Source organism: Anas acuta, chromosome 11, assembly GCF_963932015.1.
Source record: "Anas acuta chromosome 11, bAnaAcu1.1, whole genome shotgun sequence".
Taxonomy (NCBI): Eukaryota; Metazoa; Chordata; class Aves; order Anseriformes; family Anatidae; genus Anas; species Anas acuta.
The window spans coordinates 9,781,965-9,800,070 of record NC_088989.1 but is presented as its reverse complement, the minus strand read 5'-3'; the positions used below and the strand labels follow the sequence as shown (position 1 = coordinate 9,800,070).

Below are 18,106 nucleotides of genomic sequence, written 5' to 3'. Positions count from 1 at the left end.
TCCTCGCCCTCAGCGCGGCCGCTGCGGGGGCTCCGTGTGGCGGCGGCCGCCCCCCTGAGGCCCGCGGCCGGGGGCGGGCCCTCCCCTGACAGGACCCCGCCGCCCCCTCCTCCCCCCCCCGCGGCGCGGACGTGCCGAGCGGCAGGCCCCGCGCCCGCCGCACTGCGCATGCGCCCCCTCTGTCAGCGCCTCCTCTCCTCCTCCTCCCCCCTCCCTTCCCCTCACAGCCGGGACGCGCATGCGCGGTGCGGCCGCGCAGGAATCCCGCCCCTCGGCGCTGCCACGTGTCCCGACGCGGGAGTCACCGCGGGCCCCGCCCCCCCCCGCACGTAGCCAGGCACCGCCGCCTCGCCGCCCCCTCAGCAGGCCGCCCCGCTGGATTGGCAGCCGGGCGAGCCAATCAACCCTCCTCCCTTTTCCGAGCGGGCGGGCGCCGCCCAATGAGCATCCAGAAGGGGAGAAGGGAAGCCAATGGGAAGCGCCGGGGGGCGGGGCGAGGCGGCCGACGGGGGAGCGGGAGTGGGCGGGGCCGGGGCGCCCCTGGCGCCGGCGCCGGGGATCCCCGTGCGCCCAGAGCCGTTTCCGCCCGGCGCGGGGTGAGGCCGCCGCCGCCGCCGCTGCGGGGGGAGGGGCCGCAGCTCAGGGCTCGCCGCCGCCGCCGGTTGCCCGGGAAACGCCGCGGCGCTCAGCCCGGGCCTAGTGCCGCGCGGGGGGCCCGGGGAACGGGCCGGCCAGGTAGGAGCGGCAGGGAGGCGGCGGGAGGCAGCGGGGCCGTGCCCGGTGTTGGGGGGATTGGAGAAGAAGGGGGGAGGGGGGGGGGTGTGGGGGGGTTACCGGGAACCGGGGGGGGGGCTCCCGGTGTTGCCCCGCCTCAGGGCCCGGTGCAGGCGCGGCGGGAGGCCCGGGCCGGGCCATCATGGCGGGCACGGGGCTGCGCGGCGGGGCTCGGGGCTGCGGAGCGAGGCCTCACCGGGGGGGGGGTGTGTGAAGGGGGGGGGGCCCTCCGCAGGCCTTCCTCCTGCCCTCCTCTTCCTCATCATCATCATCCTCATCCTCGTCTTCCTCCCCGCCGTGCGGCCCGGGGCAGCCCCGCCGGTACCGCCGCCGGTGGGAGGAGGGGAAGGAGGGAGAGAGAGAGAGAGAGAGAGGGAGGGAAACGGTGAGGCGGGGAGTGGGGGGGGTTGAGGGGGGGGGGGGAGGCGCGTGCCCGGCATTTTCTGCTTGCTCATGGTGCCGGGGGCTGCGGGAGGGGGCTGCGGCCGGGCGGCACCGAGCAAGGTCACCGCCACCGGGGGCACCGGGGGCACCGGGGGGGGGGTGGGGAAAGAACCGGGGGAGGCAGCGCTGCGGTGTGTGTGTCCCCCCCCCCTTCCTCCTCTGGGCGAGGTGCGAGGCCTCGCAGCCCACCCCAGCCCCCTCTGGGCTTTATTGAAGGTTTTATTTTTTTGGGGGGTGCTGCCCCCATAAAGGGTGTGGGGCTGCAGCACCCCCAAGCCCCCCTGCAGCCCCCCAGCGTTATATAAGGGGGGTGGGCAGGGGGTGCCTGGCTTTTTGTCACGGCTGGGTGCCCCCCGGTGTCCCTGGTGTGCCCATACCCGTCATATCCCCCCCCCACACCCTATATAGGAGGGCTGTTACCCCATAAGGCACAGCCCCAACACCTTGATCCCATTTCCCTTTCCCTCAGCAGCAATGGGAGATTTCCCTTCCTCGCTCGCATAGGAAACGCAGGGATTTTTTTTCCCTTTTTTTTTTTTTTTCTATATATATTTTTTTCCTTGCGGTTGACCCAGGAAGTCATCTCGCCGCCGAGGTGCGGGGAGGAGGGCGTCTGCTTGGCTCTGGATCCTGTGGGGACGCGGGGAAGGCGGTGACAGCAGCTGCTGCTGCGGGCTCTGGAGCTGCGGTTGCTATGAGAGGAGCTCCAGGAGGTTTGGCTGAGCTCTCCAGGGGAGCCCAGCCGAGCGGCCTCCATTAGCCTGCTGCCGAGGAGATGGCTGGCTAAAAGGGAAAGCCCTTTTTAAGAGGTTTTGATTTTTGGGGCCGTTTCCCAGGCCCCGAGCAGAACCTGGTCTCTTTTGGTCCCGCCTGACGAACCCGCTGGGTTGGGTTTCGGCCTCGTTGGGCGCTTTGTGGGATCGCGCTCGGGGCTGGGAAGCCGGGGTTACCCTCCCGCAGATATTTTGGGCTGTGTGGAAAGTAGGCCAGGGAGAATCGCTGGGATCTTCCTGCTGACTGCAGGCTGCAGCCGTGTCTCTCCTCAACTCCAGCCTCCTTTCTGGCCAGTAACGGAGCCAGATGCTTTCCTTATTGTTTGTGTGTCTCCTTCCTCCCCTTCCACCGGCTGGGCCCCACTTGCCTTATTGACTGGAATTTCTGCTGCGTGCGGTGGGTGTGTGCGGCAGACAGCAGCCCGCTAGTGCTGAGGAGGGATTTTCCATTCACAGACCGGGGAGCAGTCAAAATAATGGCCCGGCTCAACTCGGGGGCTGGACGCAGACCACGGGCAGAGTTTCCCTCCTGCAGTTTACCCTCGGCTGCTCGTGCAGCCCCGTGGCAAAGCGTGCGGCGGCGGCGAAACGTCCCGCGGCCGTGGGGAAGGTTCCTGGCTTCGGGTTGAGGCTCGAGGAAGGAACAGTTTGCAGGAGGCCATTTTTGACGTGACTGTGTGTTGGGGAATCTGCCAGCTCCCATCCGCGCTCTGTCTGCTGGAGCGTAATAGCTTCCCTCTGAATTTTTTATTAATTTTTATTTTTTTGGAAGGAAGAGCGAGCGCCTTTACCTCCTTTCCTAAGCGCTGCTCCCCGGCTGCTGTCTGTGTGCTGGGTGCTGCTGGCAGGGAGCTCTCCGCCTGCTCGCTAGGGCTGACACGGGTCGAGGTATGCGGTGTGCGAGGGGGCTGCGGTGGCAGCAGAGAACAACTGCCATCTTTGTGAGCTCGCCCCTCTGCCGGGCAGCCCCTCTCCCCGCCTTTCCCTGCCCTGGGCTTTTGGGCTGCCCATTGCTGAGCCCCTGAAGCAAATTCCAGGAGCAGGATAACATGAGAAATGATTAAAATCCGCTCTGGCAGCAGATGCAGAACTCTGAGTAGCATTTCCAGGTGAGGCTCCAGCACCCAGCCGGCCTCATGAAGTAGGGGAAAAACTCATAACCCTCCTAAAAACTCACCCAGCGCTGGGGCAGAGCGTGCTGTGAGGGCATCAAAACCCAGCTCGCCACCTCTGGTGCCCCTTAGCCTTTGTTTACCGCCTCCCTGTCCGCTCTAATGGGGAATTAATCTGCTGCCCTGCATCCTGTTGAATAACTGACACCGCTCTGGCAAGGCCCTGCTTTTACTGTCAGCTCCCCAGTGAGCCCAAAGCAAGATCACAGCCCACGGTGGGGTGGTGAAATCCCACGTACGTTTAAGGCCCTTTTTAGAAAGAGCACTCGGTTACGGCCACATCTTATTTTGAGAAGTAATAGGGCAAAGTTGAAAAATGCCATAGGAAAGAGGTGGCGTTGAATCAGCATCCTGGCGCTCTCAGAAGCTTGTACTCTCTTTGGGGGCAAAAAATGGAAAAACAAAGCAGCGCTTCATTGAGGTTTTCCAAATGCTTCATGAAACAAAAGATTTCTAATTCAGGCTTTCAGGTGCAAAGCATATGAGGGAGGCCTGAGTGTGTGGTGTCCCGGACACACAGTGCAGTGGCCTGTGCCGCCTTTCATTTTGGACAGCCAGACTTTTTCCAGCTTGTTTTGAATGATGTGACGAGATAAAAATGTTTCAGTCTACTCTGGCAGTAGTAGGACAAACCCGATGGGTGCTCGGAGTTTTGGAAATTCAGAGATCATTGTTCTCATGGCGGTGTGACTGCACTGGAAACACACGTGTGTGTTCTCTGGTGCTGCTTTTGTGTGTAATTAAGAAGTTTTACCAGTGAAAATTCATATTATGTTGAGTATGTAAGGAAGGTTGTAGTAGGCATTGGGTTTTCATACAAGAAGTAGTAGCGGTGCTTTAGTTGAAAGCATTAAATGTATGCTTAAATATCTGGTGTGTCAGATGCTAGATCTCAGTTGACCATATGAAACTTCAGCCATTTGTTTATTTTAAAATAAATCCCTCATGGCGTTATACTTGTCTCTTTAGCTTTTTTCTCTTTCAAATTTAACAAAACCAGCCGTGTATGTTCAAGTTGTTAGACATTCAAGGCAGGCTTTGGCTTACATGACTGGTGGCAAGAGTTAGTGCGTAATAAGTTTGAACTCCCACAAAACTCTACCTTAAAAATGCCAGTCTGGCTTCACCCAAACCTTTTGCTGATTTTCATCCCGAAAAAAGCCCCAGCCCGTCACACAGCAAGAGCCCAACATCTTGGGGCTGCGGGAGCCGAGCTCCTTTCGCTTTTCCTCTTCCCTTAATTCCTTGCTGAAGTTGCTTGGGGTTTCTTGGTGGTGTTTTATTTTTTTTCCAGGATTTGCTATTTTGGTGGCAATTTTCCAATATTCCTGCAGCAAATCATCCGTGCGGCGGCCTCTGTCCCTGCTGAGCGGGGGGAATGCGCGGCGCTCCCGGCCTCCCCGCTGCGCGCACCGAGGGGTGGGACTTGCCGGGCTGCTGAAATCGCAGCGAGTCCCACCGAGCACGCTGGGAAGCACTTTTCTTCTCGACTTGGAGTTTAATTTTTGGCTTTCTATAATTAGCAAAGATGCTCTTTGTCTTGGAGGGTGAGCTCCACGGCAGATCAGGAGGTTCTTGTTCATCCCCCCCACGGCCGAGCCGGTGAAGCATTATTTTCCTGTAACAAAAATAGCTACAGGGATTTTTCCCTCGCTTCAACTGATGAGTCTGAACTTGAAAAGCTGTAGCCCAGAAGAAGAAATCTGCGGTGGATGGTAGCCTTACCGCCACCTCTGTGGACAACCCCCCCCAGGAGTGTCAATATTGTAGTTTCACTTGTAAATCTGCAACTTTTTTGGTCCTTACATCGAATTTAAATGCTTAAACAGCGCAACAAACACATTTTTAAATAATAGGTTGGGGAAAGAAAAGCTTTCTCGGTGAGTTTCCTCCTACCAGGCGCGCATGCAACGTTTTAATGAGGAATATGGGAAATATTCAGAGAGGTGCACTGGTGTGCTGAGACTTCAAGGTGGAAAAATGTGGGAGGACTCGTCAGAAGTTTGACGGGCGAGCTTTTCGTGAGCAGGAGAAGTAATTTCTTTTGTGGTCAGGAATCTAATAGTCCCACGTTCACCAAACATAGAGAAAAAGGGGAGATGAAGAGGGAGGGACGGAGACCGGTGGCATTGAGAAACAGGCAGGAATTTGGCTTTTAGAGTGAAATTCAGCAGTGAGCTGTTGTTTATGCTAAAGTTTAATCCGTATAAACCTGATAACGTAGACAGGTCTCGCATTCCTTCCTGGGGGTCACGGAAGGGCTAAGTTTAGCAGAGGGGAGGTATCCAAAGCAGCCAGATCGACGCAGTTTTTCAGGCAGCAAACTTTTTGTCTAATTCATCCCATTCTAAAGGAGCTTAGTTGTTTTTTTCACTTAGAAGCAGCCTTTTGAGACAGAATGCGAGTGAGTTTTGAAAACAAAACGCTTAAGCCCTAAAATATTTCGGAGTAATTTTAGAGTAGAAAGGTCACCGTGCTTTTGATGTGTCCGTATTTAGAGAGCGATTACAATTGCAATCATATACATTGACAATAAGGCATTGTCTGGCTTTGGGTAGCTGCTCATTTCCTGACTCAGGCGTGTTCCAGTCATCCTCGGGGAGCTTCTGCCAGCCCGCGGTGCTGGGCTGGGTTTTCTTCTGCACCCTTCTTCTTTTACAGGGCCAAACTTCTCAGCTGCTGTGCCAGTGGCGCAGAAGGCAGCTTGAAGTTGGGATACTGGGAAGAAGCCTCTCGGCTTTGAAATGGGCAGGTTGAAAGGCGAGCCTTTGGTAGGGAGCGAGTATGAGATCCTGTCATCGGACTTGTTAGCAGAACAGACCTGTTGGTGAGGATTCGGGGAAAGACAAAAAGTCAAGACACAGCTCGGGGCCTTAACCGGTCAGAGTCAGAGAATGCAGTCTCATGGTAGTGCACAGGCTTTGTGTCATGGAAATAAAGTGGCTGGTGCTTTAGAGGATTGTGTTGCATGGAAATATTTGGATAAGGAAGACCATTTAAGCCGGCGCTGCTCAGGCTGGAGGAGGGGAAGAAGCTCGCTGCTGGGACCGAGTGCCGGAGCTGCAGAGGTGAGAGGATGGCACTGGGAGGACCTGAACTTCCCCTCGTGGCTCCAGCCCAGCAGCAGAGCAGTGTTTTTCGGCATAACCCTGTTTCCCAGCCCTGCCTCTGCCCAAATTACAGCTTTCTGGCAACACTCTCGGTCACTCTCTAGCACTGGCACCCTTCAGGATGCCGGCGTGGAAGCTGCCCCTAATGAGCAATTACCAGATGAGCTTATTGGAGTGAGTGGAGGCGTGAGCACGTACCCTGGCTGGTCGGCAGGAAGGAGCCCTCTGGAAAAAGCAAAAGCTCAAGAACCACTGATTGGGAAGCTGGGGTGCCATGAGGGATCAGCTGGGACCCCTGAGTGTTAGCTCATCTCACCCTGGGGTGCGGTGTCAGTGTAGGTCCGTGTAGGCTGAGGTAATGGAAGAGCAAAGGAGCCCTCTGAATTCGTGTTTTAACTTCAAGTCTTTAACTAAAGACACCAAAACAAATTATTTCCTGTGTTTCAGTGGCATTAGGTTGAAATAACTTATAATCATGCTGCAGGAATGCTTTCAGTAATGTGGCTGTAGATTAACTTCTGCCACAGCGAGGCTCTGGAAGCTTCCTGCGAGCGCAAGACAGGCCGGCTGCTTGCGCACCGAGCAGGATCCCCCCGACTGCAGAGCCTTCTGCCTCAGTTCTCGCAGTTCCATGAATTTCTGGGGTGTTGGGGATCAGCCTGGAGGCTAACAGGGAACAAGGATACTTGGGGGGGGAAAGTTGGGCTCTGAGCTTGTGACCGCACACTCCTTGCACGATTTTCTGCCAGATTTTGTTGCCCATCAGCGACGTGGTTGAAGGTGACCCAATGTGCGCCACCATTGCCCTGTTCTCCTTCCCAACATCATTTCTCCTGGATCCAACTTGTGCCCGCCCTGGTGGAGAGCCGTCGGGAAAGCCGGCTGGCAGGGAAGCGGCACCTTTCTCATCCTGGGCGCCTGGCTTCTCTGCTGGCCTCTGCTCGGCCGCGGGGCCGGGCCAGCACCGGTGCAGCCGGGGATGGGGAGGCTGCCCTGACGCCGTGCCAGCTGAAGTCAGCTCGAAACTATTGCAGCGCTGCACCCTGAGCACGAGGTTACCCGGGGTGAAGCTACGCCGGGCAGCCGCGTCCACGGCTCGCCTGCAGAGCCGGGGGGGTTTGGCTCCTCCGTCCTCACCCCCCAGCAGTCTCCTGCCAGCCCTGCTGCTCGCTGGGTCCCTTTCTGAGCTCACGCAGCTTGCTAACCCAGCAGAAAGCCGTTTTATTTATTTATTTTTAGGTTTGGGGTTTTGCTGGATTCTTTGTCGCTTTTTTTTATTTTTATTTTTTCTCCAAGAGAGCGAATTGAATTGGCTCGCCAAGACTTGACGAGCTTCCAGAGCCCTCAGAAAATGACTAGGGGAGAGCATCTGGGTGGAAGTGCAGAGGATGTGGTGGGGACCGGCGAAGGGGAAGCGGGGTCTCCGCCTCGGGGCGGCACGCCGGCTGGATCCCGTAACCCTCCGGTGGCCGCTGCGAGCTGGGGACTGGCCAGGAGCCCGAAGCACTGCAGGGTTATCCCCTCGGTGGCTGTGCTTCTGGATAAAGCTTCAGTTCCCCGGTCAGAAATGGGCACCGTGGGCTTTCCTTCAGCTGGCGTTTTGCTCTGGAAGCTGGTCAGGTGAAACCTTCAACCCAGGCTGTGTCTGCAGTGGTGGTGTGGTGTCAGATCCAACTTGTGCCGCTCGGCTGTTCCTAAACAGCCAATTCCTGCAGGTATATTTCTGCAGAAAGCAAATACGGCACAGAGCTCGAGTGATGCCTCGTTTTGGAAAATGACAAAATATTAATTAGTGTTACAAGCACTGCAAACATCTGTATAAATAAACGTGCTACACAATGTTCCTTATTCTTTATTTTTTCCACCTGGTAATTAGTCTGTATTTCGCATCGACTTGCGGGTCATTATGACTTGTGAGCTAGAGAGGCATGCACAAAATTATGAATTAGGGAGGGTACGTTGTCAATCAGATGGATAAAAAATGCAGTAGGAAAGAGAACTGGAGCAAGCATTCCGTATAGCAGTGCGAAGAGGAAGGGATAGAGATGTGTGTGAGGCTGGAACAATGCAAAAACGTAATTCAGCCAGGGCTGCTCGCAGTGGAAACTCGAATCCTGTTCCTTTAATACGGAGAACTTGGTCGTAGCAGCGTGTTTGGAATCGAGCAAGTGGCTGTGCTGCACATCCCTGTGTGCTGCTCCACCTGCACGCTGCGGGCTGGGCTTGCTGTTGCCTGCATTGGCTGGTGGGACTTGGGGCAGCTTTTTGGCCATTGGAGCTTGGAGAAAGTTATTTAAAGGCTAGCATGTCGTGGCACTTCCAGGTGGATATTGCTGTGCAGAAATTTGCGTTGGGCCTGAGCGGTATGTCTCATAAGCAAGAAGTGTCATCCATTTTAAGGGTAATTACTTAGTGAAAATCTTCCCAAATAACCCCAAGTCAGCCATGCTAGGATAAGTGAAGAAGGTAGAAAGTTGCTACAAGCAACAGGCACTGTGGTATTTTGGGGTATGCCCATGGTGCTCTCCTTTGGGGAGGCTCTGCTGGGGTGCCTGTGCTGGGCTGGGAGGCTCCTGGGCGCAGTTCCCAAGCTGGTGGCATCCCTTACACACTGAGTTCCTCCGAGGAGGAACTTGCTGCCCATCCAGCTTCACTCCCAAAAGATGTCTGAGCACAGCCAGGGTCAGGGAGTTTTAAGGTGGGTTCCAAATTGCTTGCATCCATCAGCACGAGTCCATCACTTGGTGGAGTGTCTTTAAGCACTGCAGATGTGGAATATCCTTTGTGAACCTTTCATAGAACGTGTAGGAGGATGAAATATGCGCTGGGAAAGGACTTTACTTACAAACTATCGACATGTGTAAGTAAAATCACTGTGTCACAGCTCCTACTTCCTGCTCCTGTGTTTCTAACTCTTGCCTAAGCAGATGGAAGTAATAAATTAGGAAAGAATACAGCGTGAGCTTACTCTGAAAGCAAGGGCAGATGCTGAAATCTGTTGTCGCTGGTTTGGCCTTTCTGGGATGGAGACTGGGGCTGGTAGCGTGAGACTGAGCTCACAGAAACTCAGAGGAGAAGGTACCAGGAAGAGCGCAATGACTGGTCCAGACATCAACACTGGTTTTCACAGATCTGCACAGAAATGAAACCAGGATCCTTCAGGACAACTACTTGGACTGAAAATTCTTTTTTTTTTTTACCGTATCATGCAGCGGATGGGGGTGATGTAAGAGCAAACTGTTCTTGGGAGCAGAACTTGTAGCGTTTTGTTGCTTTCCTGGTTTCAGGGTTTAAGGATTCACTCCTCTGAGTGCTAGCAAAGCAGGCTGTTCCCGTGAGAGGAGCGTGTTGGGGCAACATTTGAAGGGATTTGGATATTTGCAGTTTTACGTGCAGGGAAGGTTGGGAGGGAAGAAATAAATGGCCTTGACATACATCTGAAAAATGACGGAAACTTTCCTGCCTTGTGTAAAATAAAATTACCCGAGTTGTTAAGAAAGATGGTTTGACAGAAATAGCGTGTGGGCTTAAAATGTAAAAATTTGTCGTGAACAACGGGAACTGCTTTGGAGTTGTGTTAGTATCGAGAGGGTTTAATTTAGCTCGGGTTAAGATCTCGGTTAAACCGATTAGCTGCACTTGTTGGGAGGCCTCAGGTTCTCAGCCGGGGTGCACGTGTGGGTCTGCAGCTTGCAGTGACTGGGATGAAACAAGTGAGGTGGCCACGGCACAAGGTGAGGCTGCTTTTGAATGCCCTTAAGTGGGGAGTGTGTTGGGATTTCTAGTGGTTCATACCACTGTCCTCTTGTTTTTTTTCCCCAACCCAAGTTCCAGATGCAGTTCTTCCAGGGCGCTTTGTCTCTGCTCTGGTGCTGGTGACGTGGATTCAGCGTGCTGCCATCTCCGTGTGTCACTCTGCCTGTACCGATAGGAAAATCGGGGCACAAACCAGGGATTTGCTTTCATAGGACATCTTTTAGGTGGTATGGAGGTAACACAGGGCTCTTTGCTACAGAGCTCATGGTGCAGATTGCCTCTTTCAGACTCTTACAGGTAGCTATCTCATCCATGCCAGTCCTCACCATGTGTCTGTGCTCTGCTGTGCTGAGTTGCCTCTCTTACACCTTTAGAGTCCTTCGGCAGCATAGTAAAGCAGTCGGTGCTTTTAATTCTGATGTTGGTGGAGACAGGTGAGAAAGGCAAGTGACCCAGGGCTGGGGAAGCCGTGTAGCACGAGGCAGGGTATTTTTCCTGCTCATTCTCACTAGCATTGTAACGCTACAAGATTGTTCTCAGCCTGAACTGTGCTGTTGCTGATTTGTAGCCGTCAGGACTGATAAACCATGTGAAGGGGCCTTCAGAGTATCTGTGGCAAACTGTTCTTGGATGGTAGTGCATGAAGCCTGCCTGCATTGCCTGGGAGTACAACTGTGCTGTTTTCCTCCTGCGCTGAGATCATTCTCCTATCCAACTGTTACCCAGCTGATGTCCTGACAGTCCTCAGTTTTTCCATAATGACAAAATCAAATTAGCCCTAAGATGACTGGTGCATGCGGCATTCCTCTTGGGTAAAGCGTGTTGGCCTGAATATTTTCTGGCTAGTTTTTTCTCGGGGAGAATTCAGCGTTTTGCGCTTGAAAAGGAAAGGAGAAAAGATGCAGATGAGGAAATGCTGGTGTTGGAGGTGCAAGGAAAAAGCACACAGCTTTCTTCTAGAACATAATCTGTCCAGCTGTGAGTTAGTCATCTTCAGTCTCGTACAGAATGCGTCCAATCTAAATAGTTGAGCATCTCCCTCCTGAATGCGGCAAACCGGCGTCTTTTCTGCTCATGTGAAGCTGTAACAGGCGCAACCCATCTTAGGAGTGCCTTCATACTTGTGAACCTGCAGCATCCATCATGCTGTCAAGCCTCATTTACTCATGTGATGGGATTTTTTTTTTTTTTTTGGCTTCTGTTCCACAATTTTCCAGGTTTAAAGAGGCTGCTTGCTGTTGGCTGGGAGCACAGCGCTGAGGATCCCAGGCAGGAGTGAGCAGAGAACGTAACGCAAGACCGGGAGTGACTCTCCTGAGTCAGGCTGAAGGGTTCGTTCAGCTCTGTCAGGGCCAAAAAATCGATGCTTGGGGAAGAATGTAAGGTGAGAGGGCTGCAGGATCTTGGCTAACGTCTCTAATTTCAGTGTAGTAGTTCGTGCTGTTACGTTAAAGACAGCCCTGTTCTGGGCTGCTTTGATTTCATGTAGCTATCCTTCAAGGAAAGGGGAATAACTTGTCCATTATGACTTGCTTTCTGTGTGGATAAATACATGTCTGCGCTAATCCTTTGTTTATATAATTATGGCTTTCTTTTTGAGGGGAGGGGGAGATTCTTGTTAGTGACCAAAGCAAGAACTGGTGAGCTTTGTGTGAACTGGCCTGCGTGAGCTGAAAGATTTCTGTGCTGGTAAAGGGATGGTGGACGTCCTTCTTTAGGCGCTCAAGGAAACTAGCTGTGAGTGTGTTGGGAAATAGAAATACCCATAAAGATAGGTGCTGATAAATCTTACTGCTGTGAATGGGGAAGAGAACAATTACAATTAGACCAACATCTTTGCTATTAATATATGTTTCATGAAGCTATGGGGATGCTAACGTCTTTGGCTAACATCTGTTTATGCAGTGGAGCAGCAGCCTCCTCTGGAGGGGCAGTTGGAACTGGAGCTGCACTTGGGTAGTTTGAAGCATTCTCCAAAGGCTCCCGAGAATGTGTTTGATGTAGTTTTAGTTTGAAAAAAAAAAAGTTTAACACTTTTTCACAGAAACTACACACGTACTCTGCGCACTGTGAAGGCTTAATGGCTCGGGTTGCTGCTGCCTTGGGACCCCGAGGCTGCAGTCTGTTGCATGACTTTAAATTTCCCCCGAAGAATTGTGGTAAATCCATATGCTGTTTTTCAGGCAGTGTTCAACAAACATGGTCTCGTTCATTGGGAAGCTGCAATGCCAAGTATAAAAATGACTAGGTGAGATTTTCCAGTCTTTGTTAGGTGGAAAGTCAGCTCATCGGAAGGTTATTTTTGGCCTTAAAACGCATAGTTACACAAACACTTAGTGGCCCTGGAGAAGGAATGGGCAAAGGGCTGAGCAACCTGATCCAAGTTGGCCTTGCTTTTGGGAGAGAAGGGGGTTTCAGGCAGCGAACCTCCAGTGGTCCCTCCCAGCCCGCCTTGTGCTGTGGGTGTGGGGGGCATGCCTGTTGGAGGGAGGAAGGCAGGAGGACACCGAAACTAGAAATGGTTGTGCTGGAGGAACTGCAGAAACACTGGACAGCTAAAATACCTGGGATTGTATCTTTGAAAGGACACACCTAGCTGTATGGAAGGGGGTGAGATGAAATAAGCTTTGAATTTACTGCTCTTTCGTATCTTTTTATCTGGGTAAAATAAAATATTGGGTAAAGCTTTCATCAGACACTAGTAGGATAATAAAGTATGTTTAGGGAGTCCTGGATTGTTTTTACCACCTCTTAAGGAAATTTACGGATCCACACAGTTGCAAGGTGGTGCGTTGGCTAGCAGAGCTGCAAACCCACCCATGCGTTGTGAAGCAGCATTTTGGAAAGCAGCCCCTCAGAGGGCTTTAAGGTCATCACAGCTAACTGCCTCCACACGGTATTTGGGTCAGTATTTTATTTAAAGGGGTTAATGTGATTCTTGGGCACATCTAAAAAAGAAAAAGTTGAGGGGAAAGGAACATCAAGGAAAAATAAATAAGTAATCTTGCAAACAGTAACGTCGAGACTGATACTGGAATTGAATTTTGGTTTCTGTGCTTCAAGAAGAATGCCAGTGTATTTGGAGAGAATTCAAAGGACAGCTGCAGAAATGATCCAGGGACTGGAAAATAAGCCTCATGATGTGAGGCTTAAAGGAGCTCAACTTACTCAGCTTATTGAAAAGACAATTGAGAGAGGACTTGATCTTTCTCTAAAAGGACTTGTGAGATTTGCTGACAAAGGCATAGCACTATCAACTGAGGCTGGATAAATTCAATCTTGAAATACAGTTTCTTAGCAATGACAGTAATTAAATGTTGGCATCGCTCACAGGGAAGGTGAAAGGGGCAAATCTTCATCTTCGCCCTTTAAAATAGGCCTGACTTGTTTCCTTCTGGAGAAAACATACTGTGATTTTTGTTATTATCATGGCAGTAATCCTTTCCTGACACCAGTTTTTGAGAATCTTTAGAGGTTTTGTGCCGTGGTCAGTTGGAGCAGGTTCAGCTGTCTGTGCTCGCGGTCAGCGCCAAGGTCGTGAAGTGCAGATTGATTTAGAGGAGAAATGGTTAACCTGGTGCTAGCACACACTGCCTTGCATAAGACACACAAGATGTGAGAGCAGCTCTGAAATTTAATGCTTTGTGGCTTGCATCTTTGGAAGTCAGCTCTTTCCCATACTGCGTTGTTTCAGATGTTTAAGATATGTTTAAGGCTCTCTGAAATCCTCTGCAGAGCAGCACTGATGTAACTGTGTACACTCACTGTATTCAAATGAGCGTTTCTGGATTCCAGTTGACCACAGCAGAAGTCTAAATCGTTTTCCTCCTTTTTTAGAAACAGCATTAAAAAAAATTGCACAATGTTAATGTGATTACAGCTCCTCTGAAAGGCAAAGCAGGCCCAAGCTCTCCTGGTCGGTTTGTTCTTAAATTAGTGGAGGGTATTCTCTGTCTCAAGTCAACTGGACTTGGTCTGAAAGTTTATTAACGTTTGAAATAATATTAAATAATCATCAAAAGCAGTATTCTAATGGCACTTGTTTGCTGTTTTTCGTGCCATTCAAATGAGATTACTTCAGCAATTCTGCTCCTCCCTCACTTTGTAAATTCACCTGGGAAATCGGTGACTCAGTTGGGTAATGGCTCCAGATTGTGCTTGTACTTTTTATTTGTGTTTGTCCATTCCGCCACTCCCTCGACAGCTGCTGAGTTTCTGTATTTTCATAGATTACCTTGCCCCAGGTGCCTCTGCAGATCTGCAGAGCTCTTCAGTTCCCTTCCAGGTCGTTCCCAGCTCTCGGTACCTGCAGCGTTGTGCAGGCAGAGCTCTCCCGGCCAGCTCTACGGGTGTGTGCGCGCGCAGAGGAGGCGGCGCGGGGCTGCAATCTCCTCTCCTCTCCGGCACGGCTGCATTCCTGCCTCTCCTCTGCTCCAGGTCCTGCCGGGGAGGAGCTGCTCGGCCTCTCTGCAGCTGTGTGCTGAGAGCAGGAAGCCTTCCCGCAGCCTGGGGAAGAAGGCGGCTCAAAAACCCATAGCTTTTTTTTTTTTTTTTTTTTTTTCACGTTGAGCCCATCGATTTGTCACAGGAATTGAGCTGCTTTGTAGCTGCGAAGGAGGTTGTCTAGCAACTGCAAGTTTCCTTGCTGAAGGCGAGAGGGATAGCAAGCTGCAGGAACGTGTTGGGGCACTGCACAATGTCAAGCAAAGGCCTCCAGCTTTGAGATCCAGTGCAGCAGCCTCAGCTGCTTACCTCATCCAGACAGCCCTGTCTGTCCTAACCTGCAGGAGCTACTAGCTGCAAGTGCCACGCACAAAAGAGGCTGTGAAGGATTGGCAGTTAGGAAACCTCCCCCTTCCTCTCTGCTGTGTCATCGTCTGCCTCTCCCCGGCACCGAGAGGCTGATGGAGGCAGCCGCGTTCCCTCTGCTGCAGGGGGTTTAACCTCTTGTAGCGCGAGCAACTTTCATGTTTCAACCTCTCAGTTTCACCATCTGGCTGCAGATACTTGTGCTCGGTTGAATTTGCAGTAGTCAGTGTTCTCGGTATACTTCTCATAATCCAATATTCAAAAAAAAACAGCGGTTGTGGTGGCAGATAGAATTTCGCTCTTGCTGTGTTACAGAGCCATTTCCTCAGCGTCGCTTCCGTGTGAGCTCCACACCGAGCACTTTCGGTCAAGTGCTTGATTTCAGTACTCCCGTGGTACCACCCCCATGTAGTTAAGGGGGTTGGTTGTGGGGTTGTGCGCTCAGAGAAGCTCTTTTCAAAGGAAGAAATTACTAATAAATCTGAAAGCCACCAAAACCAAACCTGAGTGGCTTTTGTCTTTATTTAGTCACTATTTGCAGGTTTGTAACTGATCATCCCCTTGATGATTTTCAACTTGGTTATCCGCTTTTCATCTTGTTAACACAAAATGGGCCACTCAAAGAAGTGGCAGTGGCTTGCAGCACTGGCTGTACCACTGAACTTTGCATTTCTTGCCAGCAGTTATGGAGCACGTGGTGGGAGCTCTCTGAATAAGTACAACACCTCCACCCCTGTGGTTGTGAGAGCAAGTCTCCGATTATCTTATTTTACCAAAGATTTACAAAACATTTTTTTTTTTATCTCTTGCTTCACAATAAATTACTTGTATGCCTTAAAGCTTGGTGGTCCGCTATGTTGCTGGTTAATGGGTTATTCTGTAAATCTGCTGTAATTCTGCAGTAGGGTGGGGATCACCTGGGTGTGGAGGATCTGCCCCACGGAGCAGGGCATGCCGTGGTGCTGTATGGGGAACGTCGGCCCTTCTCTTGCCAGTGCCAAGCTGCAATATGACACGGGATGTGAGTAAGCCAGAAAAGTGAACCATGTTAAAGAGCACCTCTTGGTCGGAGTTCTGCATCAGCAGGTGGGCAGAAGCCCCAGAATTCGGGGTGGGAAGGGAAAATAAGGCTTTTTGGCCGATACACTGTTCAGGGGCATATCGTGATTGCTCTCAGCACCACCATGTCTGCTCACTGATATGTTCTGGGCTGTGCAAAGTTGGTCTGCAAGAAATTAGGGATTTCCAGAGGTCTCAGAGGTATCTGGAGGAGCCAAGTACCTCTGGACACCAGTGCCAGGCAAGTACAGTAGGCAGGGGGTTCCTGCAGAGACCTCCCTGACAAGGGGACGCAGTGGGGCCATGTAACCAGCCGAGCTCCAGTGCTGGAAGACTGCAGAAATCTTTCCTGAGCTCTTTAAAACCCAGTGAATTTTACATAGTTAGCAGTGCTTGGTGATTACGCAGCTTAATTAGCAATAGGATTTGACCATCTCGCTGTGTGCAGCGCAGGCTGCAGATCTTCCCCTAGCCGAGTTTCCCACTCAAAGCCTGTTAAACAAATTGCTGTTTGTTAGAGCGCAGCAAACGAGCGTTACATAAGCCTCGAATAACTTCCTTCCAATTCGGGGGAAAAAAATGTATTTGCATGAGCTCAGGCCCAGGTGCAAGGCTGCGAAACTTGCTGGTCACAAAGCCCAGCATGGGCTGGAGCCATGAGGGCACTTGGTGACTGGGAGGGAGGGAGGAAGGGAAAGGGGGCTCAGAACTGGAGAGCAGGATTGAACCTCGGCCCTGTGAAGGGTCTGTGATGGCCAGGCTGCCTTGGTGTGGTGGGCTGCCTGCTGGGGGCTCAGCCTGTGGCAATGAGAAGATCCATGGCAGGCCCTTGTGAGGCTGGGGGCTCATTTTCTCCCCTGCCTCGTCCTCTAACAGACTGTGGGACAAATTGTGATTTTTCCACCACATTAAAGCACCCTTTGGTGTTGTTGTGGATATTGTACAGTCCTGCTTCCCCCTGGAGCCACGGCGGTGGTGGGGGCGAGGGGCGGCAGCGTGAAATGGAGGACTCCTGAGCTGAGGGAGACCAGGGCTGGGGCTGGGCCCCGGCGCGTCGCGATCCGGGCTCCTCCGGCCTCGCTGCCATCTGCCTCGCCTGGGAATAGTTTTCTCTGGCGCAGCCCCTGTGCCTCGGTGTTGCATCATCTCTGGGAGGCAGGCCAGGCCCGGAGCCCCAGCACAAAGGCTTTCTGAAGCCGATGAAGCTTGTTCTGTGTGCGAAGCGGCGCGCTCCTTCCTGTCGGCCTTTCCGCGGCGTTCCTGAAGCGGCCCGGCTCTGGGAAGCCCTCCGTAAATCGCCGCTTTATATCCCCCTGCTTCCTGCACACCTGGCTGATGCAACGTCTGCCCGCCGAGCCCGGCTGCGGGCTCCTCTGGAGCCGTTTTGTTCGCCCTGGCGGGGAGTGGCCGGGCAGGCAGCCGGCATCACGTGGAGGCCTTAAATAGATGTAGAAAGGACGTAGGGCCAGGCTCGCAAGGCAGCGAGTATTTAGTGGGATTACGGAGAAATCTTTTCCAATTCTGGGACGGGAGGCTGCAATCCTACTCCTTGGCAACTTGTTTGTGGTCAGCCTGCCACTGGTTGCAGCTCCTGGCCGCCGCTGCCTGCCAGTAAATGCTGCCGATTCTCCTCCCATGTTCAGCGACTTCCCGCGGCCGCGGGGACCGGCCGGATTCTCGTGGGAACTGTAATTCCCTCCGTTTGGAGCCAGGCCTAGTTATTGCCCTTTATTGCTCCGCTTCCCTCTGACCTTGCATGTGGTATAGGATTTTCTCCGAAATCCCTTCATAACACACATTCAAGGTCTGCAGTTATTTATCCTTGGGGGATGTCTGACGGCCTTTTCAATTTAGGGCTCGTCTACTTAGGAAAGTTTGACCAGTTACGTAGATACAGCCGTTCACGTGCTTGCTCTTACACTCACAGGCAACAAAAGCTAGAACAAAGAAATACTCTGGTCTGCCAGGATTAAACCGGTGTTGTTTATGTTATTTAAATTAACCTCCAATCTTATTTTAACCATAGCCATTTTCTGGCATAGGCAGGCCTCTTAAATTCAGTCTCAAAATGTAGGGCTTGTACGGACAAGGTGCGGCAGACAGCAGTGGTACTTTCCAGTACTGCTGTTCCTCGGTGTCTGCTCTGCCCTATTGCAGAAACGCGTTGCCCTTATAACCATATCTAAAGGGGAATCTGTATTTTACCTGC

General features: G+C 52.3%; 1 protein-coding gene across 2 annotated transcripts in view; it reads left to right on the top strand.

Moving 5' to 3' along the window:
• Nucleotides 1-545: 545 nt before the first annotated feature.
• The window catches only part of SETD5 (SET domain containing 5), a 63,797-nt gene continuing 46,236 nt past the window's right edge, over nt 546-18,106 (top strand). Inside the window, exon 1 of one of the 2 annotated variants that reach the window (XM_068694284.1) lies at nt 546-735. The gene's annotated coding sequence lies outside the window, so the exon portion shown is untranslated. Of the gene's footprint in view, nt 736-11,278; nt 11,414-18,106 lie in introns of those variants that run through there. The other variant, XM_068694285.1, reaches the window with a different exon arrangement.